Consider the following 6,634-nt stretch of genomic DNA (forward strand, 5'->3'; position numbering starts at 1 on the left):
TTTCCACCCCCAAGCATTTTATTTATTTCCCATTTATAAAAAAAATCCCATTATTTGCTTAAAATGGATCGATCTAGCAATGATGGAATTTATATTATGTTTACTGAATCACATGAAATTTTACCTAACTTCATAGGTGTAATAGATGTAATGCATGAAATACATATGAACGTAGGAATAAAGAGACTTTGATACTCAAATTAAATTGGAATTTGCAACAACTACAAATGAATTGGTAAATTCTATTTAGAATTATGGAGTTTTGTATAAAATATCTATATCAAAACAAAAGTGAGTCAATTTCTACCATTATTATGATATTCCAATCGGATTGGGTACTATAAATAGATTCGGGATTTGATCTGAAGAAACAATATAGAATTTTTTTTATTTAACAACATGGAACTTTTTCGTAGATTTCACTGTTAAAAAAAATTCGCATAGAAGAGAGATATTTTACCTATACCTATATTTTTTTTTAGTAGAATTCGTAGAATGCGATTGAAGTATGTATAAGGACTTGTATTTATTAATAAACATGTGCAGATATATATATATAGTTAGTTATATATATCGCCTCCTTTATTACAGTTCTATGGGGAACATCACATGTCGTACTCTATCAAAAATTTATATTTTCTATTTAATGATAATGAAAAAAAAATTCTAAAAACAGAATTCCGAACATTTCCTATAAACATCTTATATATATATAAGATATTAGATTTAGAGATAATAGTAATCGTTTATGTTCTGGGGTTTACATATACTCATAATCGCTATTAAAATTGTCATTAATAAGGATTTTTTTTATGGTTATGGAAACGAATCAATACGGATGGATTAGTAATGATTAGTTATCTATCAATTTTTATTTATTTAGGTAAGGTATCCATTTTTGGATTGTTTTCTTATATCATTAGGGAAACCGAATTTGCAATTTCAATCCAAGAATCATTTATGAATTCACAGTCAATAGTTAAAGTTAACGGTTCCCATTTGTCCTGATTTTTTGCTTTTGTGAATGAAAATCCACATTTTTTTTTCAATAGAAAAAGCAAAGTTTTGCGGTTTTTCGTTTTAGATATTGTGTGTTGTAAGATACTATCTATCTAAGAGATAGAGCCAATCCAATATTTTGTATCGTTTTGGCGGCATGGCCGAGCGGTAAGGCGGGGGACTGCAAATCCCTTTTTCCCCAGTTCAAATCCGGGTGTCGCCTCAGCAACAAACAAAAGAATCAAAATACCCTCTTCTGTTTTGCTGATATAACTTTATCATTTTTTTTAGAAGAAAAGCATCTTTAGATTTGCTTGATTCTAAGCATCGTTGGGGTTCTCTAAAATGTTATAAATCCTTGCGTATAGGTTTCGTTTCCAGAATTTAGTAGAGTAATGAAAAATAATCGTTAAATCTTGAGATGATAGCCCTTCGACTACTAATGTAGTGTCTACTCATTGGGTCTTGAATTAGGGAATATAATTTCATTTTTCCTTACGGAAAGGAGGAAGATACTTGATATACGGACTCATGAAAGTATCTGAGTACTCGAGCATTCAATCAATATTATATTGAATGAATAATTGGCTTTTTTTTTTATTTTAATCTTAAAAAAAGAACTTATTTCTTTTCGATAAGCTCTAACCACGCATGTAATAGGCCATCCCATCTTCCGATTGTCTCTATGAAACAATCGGGGGGACAGTAAAGATTAGATCAAATGAGAAAGGAATAATAGTAGGGTTATGTGATAGATACTATCTTGATTCTCTATTTTGAGACTTTTTACTTAATGTAATGAAATGCAGGACAACAAAAGAAAGACTAGGTCTTATTATTCCTACATGTTACTAACATTCTTTTGATACTTCCAAGAGTTTTTCTGCCTCTTTTATTTATTTGTACTGAATTTTTTCGATTATACTAGAAATCATATAATAACTTGGGATAATTCGATTTTTTGTATTGTTTCATCAATGGTGTTGTGCCCGAATCTCTTTTTGACTATGCGCTAGTGATTCCACTATTATTAGTGAATAATAATTATTAGTGAGCAATAATGGAATAATTCTTTTATATTCATAGAGATAGGGGACATAATTCACATGGATATGGTAAGTCTCGCTTGGGCTGCTTTAATGGTAGTCTTTACATTTTCTCTTTCCCTCGTAGTATGGGGAAGAAGTGGACTCTAGAAGTACTACTAATTGAAAAATAAAACTGTATTGTTTTTGGTTTATTTTATAGATCGTTCTGCAAAACTTTTTTTCTTTTATTTTGAAAAGTAAAAAAAAAAAGAGTTCGGATTATAAGTTTTTAAGTGGATCCATACTTTCAACACGAAAGAACATAGACATAGTGGTTGTCCAATGAGATACTACGCATAATAATATACTACCTCATAATAAGATAGTACCTCGGGGTAGCCACCCACATATTACGTGCTTACCACTTCTTTTATTTATTATTATTAGTATTTTAGTTATTTTCAAAATAGGATTTTTTCTTGTTTTAGGGAACTCATTTCATATCATGCTTCAAACGTTAAATAAAAATGGGGTTTGCTAATTCTTTTCGAAATCCGAAGATAAAAAGTTCCCATGGAACCGAACTCCTGGATCATCTGTCAACTGCTCAATCAATTACTTCTTTCGAATGCTAAAAAAAAATTAGTGGCCTTTCGATTATTTGATTTCAGATTCATTCTAATCAACATGAATTATGAAGCAAAGAAATAGAATTGGGCCACTATGTATATTAGATTAATATTACATATATGTAATTGATATGATATCTATATATAAATAGAAAGATATATATTGTATATTCATCTATATTCAAATTGATCGATATTCAACCTCTATTTTTATAGAGTACAATTTTATATTTATACACTTCAATAACAATAATAGATAGTATGGTAGAAGGATTCATATATTTCTTTCTACCATACTATCGGATCTTATCGAATACTTCTCTCGTAGAATACTGATAATTCTAGTCCGCCAATTTCATTTAAGACGCGAAATTTTAATGCTTTTCATTTTTCTTATCTTCAATCATTGATAAGAACTAAAACGTCAAGGTTAATTCAAATTAATCACTTTGACTGATTGTTTTTACGTATATTATAAGTAAAAAGGCGGTCGGAACTAGAATGAACAGTGCAGTAGCAATAAATGCGAGAATATTTACTTCCATAATATCATCGTTTCATTTTTTATTCGCAATAACTCGGGATTTAATCCCATAGAGATGATAAATGTTTCGCTTGTAAATTCAAGGGGATGCGTTGCATCTCGATGATATCGAATCGTATTAAAATATCATGAATAACAATATCGGAGCTATCAAATCGATTCATCGTCGAGAATTGAATAGTATAACATAGGAAGATCTTTTATCCATACCGAATTTAAACAAAATGGGATTCCTGATGCAATCAAGAATTTCGTTACTTTTTTTTATTTATAATTTTTTGCATTCTTTCTTTTCTATAATCTACTGCCCTCTTATTCAATGCAATCATCTGATGAAGTCTCATCAGACTACCTTTACCCTTACATTGTTTATAAACAAACTCAAGCAAAGAATAGCAGCGAAATTCAAAAAAGGAAAAGGAGGTAGGTTCGAACTAAACTCCTTCCTTTTTTTGTACTTATAAAATCTTCTTAAAAAAAAGAAATAAAAACGAAACTTAAACTTTCAAAAATTCTTAATTACCTCACTAAGAGAGATAGATGGGATCCTTGTTTGTATTAATATCCTCTTTCCTTGAATTAGTAGTGGGACGTATATATCAAAAGTTAAGTGTTAAATTTTAATAAGATAGATTATTTCAAATTCAAATTAGTAATTGAATTTACTAATTGAGGTTACAAAAAATCGGAGCCAGAACGGATATATTTTGCTTTCAGACGAAAAATTAGATCAAAGTTTACTATGTAAACTTTATTTTGTATCGTCCAAATTCCCTTTATGTATGTGCTTTCCGGAAACGTATAGTACTCTATTTCATTAGAAAAATCGGGCGTAATCAACTAGACCCAGTACGCCTTCGAATCCTGAATATGATGCTACCAATAATTGTGGTAATTCACATATGGCACATATGTCTTTCTCCCATCAATTAGTACTCGTTGAAGAAATCAAAATTCCCATATTTTTTTGTTGAAAAATGTGGAAAAAAAATAAGAGAGATCCCGTTTGGAATAAAATTCAGTTATGTTATTTGTTCTCTCTTTCACAGGAAAGGAAGAGATTAATTGATGTATTTTTTTTTTATTGGATTTGGATCCATCGGGACTGACGGGACTCGAACCCGCAGCTTCCGCCTTGACAGGGCGGTGCTCTGACCAATTGAACTACAATCCCAGGGAAATAAAGTGTACAACATATGTTGTTGATTTAATTTCCTTCAAACCTTTCTATGTAGATTTTTGATTCGAATTGTCATATTCTACCAGACAGAGACGCGAGTAATAAAGTAATAGATTGATATGCGCGGAGACATGGACTTTAGTGTGAGAAGCATGGATTAATATTTATTTTTTCGTTATTGTAAAATTGATTGATTATCAATCTGTCAATGAATAAAAAAAGAGTTTTTTTTTTTATTCTTTCATATCAAGTCAAGTATTTCTGTAGAAGGACAAATAGGTTATATCATTTTATGGTGGATACGCGATATATTGGGCCGAGCTGGATTTGAACCAGCGTAGACATATTGCCAACGAATTTACAGTCCGTCCCCATTAACCGCTCGGGCATCGACCCGGGAAGAATCAATTCCAAGCTTGTTGATAATCCATGATCAACTTCCTTTCGTAGTACCCTACCCCCAGGGGAAGTCGAATCCCCGCTGCCTCCTTGAAAGAGAGATGTCCTGGACCACTAGACGATGGGGGCATACTTGCCCGACTGCCATCATACTATGATCATAGTATGAATAGTTTTTTGAAATTGTCAATATAAAATAAATATAATGGACTAATATGATGCAATTCGACGTATTTTTCTTTCTTTCATTATTCCATCGAAATTTTTTTATTTGTGATTTCTATTTATGAATCGTTCATTCTAATCACCATTCCCCATATAATTCTATATAGAAATTATTTTATTTTAAATTGCATTTTTTTTTATTTATTTCATTTAAATAATATACATAAATTTGCAAATTGGAATATATAGTTATATTACTTATATTATAGAATATCAAATGAAAATAGTGATTAGTAGTGATTAGAGGAAACCTCTAAAATAAACAAAAATAATAAATATTAGAAAAAAAAATATTCTTTTTTTATTTTATTCTTTTTTTATTTAAATAATACGAAGGCTAGTACCCTTCGGGAATTGGTCTGCCATATGCTATAAACAGGATTAAACTCCATTTCTCATACTTTCACTCATTGATTCACTCATTGTTAAGATTAGGTTAGGTATATTTCGATCTCACACTAAGCCAAGAAATTAAAAAACGATAAATTTTGAAATCTGGGGATAGGGATCAACAAGTTATTGAAAATTTTTTTCTCGCCAAATAGAATTGCTTTATCAATGATTCGGTGAATGTATCTATGTTCAATTCGTGTGTGTACATGTATGAATCAAATTCATTTCGTTAGGATGGGGCTCATCAATTTAATTAGGGATCGGTCGTATGATGAAACAATTCATTGCATTGATCAAATCCAATATCAAAAAACTATTTTACCTATACTCATTAGATAAATCCAATTTTTCGTTACTCAATGAGCGACTATGTAGATAAGATATATTTATGTACATATCTTATTATTTATAATTTATAATAATTATATACACTCAACTCATCGTGGCTAGTGTCTGACTCAGAAATTGAATCAAATAGGCCTTTTTAACTCAGTGGTAGAGTAACGCCATGGTAAGGCGTAAGTCATCGGTTCAAATCCGATAAGGGGCTTTGGCTTTTTTCATAAAACTCCAGCCGTAGTATTCATATTTGATTGAGGGGAGAATAGACGACATATTGTTTTTTTTTTTGTAATAAAAAAAGTACAAACCCTATCATTTTAATTTCATTTTTTTATAAAAAAGTTATCTTTAATTATACCAAGTTATTATTATAATGAATAATATAATAGTAATTATAGTTAGAAACTCAAAATTAGAAATTATATAGTGACACATTTTTTTATTATTTTGATTCTAGAATTTCTAATTCTAGAATTTATATATTTTCTTATTCTATAGAATATATAAATTCTATTATTTTATTCTAGATTCTATTCTAATCCTTAGAATAGATTCAAATAATCTATTCATGATTCTAATGACTCATCATAAGTTGTTTCCTTGAATTCCAAAATATTCCTATTTTTCATTATTCCAATCAATTATAAAGATTCGAAATCAACAAAAAAAAAAATAAAAAGTAAGTGGACCTAACCCGTTGAATCATGACTATATCCACTATTCTGATATTCAAATTCGATAAGGATGAAATTAGAACAGTGGATCTTTTTTATTTCATTTTCATATTTATTTGGACTCCACACACAGGAATCTGTCGATATTTCCGATTAAATCCTCTTGTTTGTAGACGTTCTATAGTAAAAAATTGCTATTTCTCTTTCTCCACAGAGAAACG

At 29.8% G+C, this 6,634-nt stretch overlaps 4 non-coding genes across 4 annotated transcripts; 2 read left to right on the plus strand and 2 right to left on the minus strand.

Annotated features, from left to right (window-relative positions):
* The first annotated feature begins 1,150 nt into the window (after positions 1-1,150).
* On the plus strand, positions 1,151-1,222 carry TRNAC-GCA (transfer RNA cysteine (anticodon GCA)). Its single transcript has one exon. It is a non-coding gene; the product is annotated as a tRNA-Cys (tRNA).
* A 3,078-nt stretch (positions 1,223-4,300) lies between these two features.
* Positions 4,301-4,374, minus strand: TRNAD-GUC (transfer RNA aspartic acid (anticodon GUC)). The gene has a single exon. It is a non-coding gene; the product is annotated as a tRNA-Asp (tRNA).
* A 318-nt stretch (positions 4,375-4,692) lies between these two features.
* TRNAY-GUA (transfer RNA tyrosine (anticodon GUA)) lies at positions 4,693-4,776 on the minus strand. The gene has a single exon. It is a non-coding gene; the product is annotated as a tRNA-Tyr (tRNA).
* Positions 4,777-5,875: 1,099 nt separating this feature from the next.
* TRNAT-GGU (transfer RNA threonine (anticodon GGU)) lies at positions 5,876-5,947 on the plus strand. The gene has a single exon. It is a non-coding gene; the product is annotated as a tRNA-Thr (tRNA).
* The last annotated feature ends 687 nt before the right edge of the window (positions 5,948-6,634 follow it).

The sequence above is a fragment of the Cucumis melo genome, unplaced genomic scaffold (assembly GCF_025177605.1).
Source record: "Cucumis melo cultivar AY unplaced genomic scaffold, USDA_Cmelo_AY_1.0 utg001555l, whole genome shotgun sequence".
Taxonomy (NCBI): Eukaryota; Viridiplantae; Streptophyta; class Magnoliopsida; order Cucurbitales; family Cucurbitaceae; genus Cucumis; species Cucumis melo.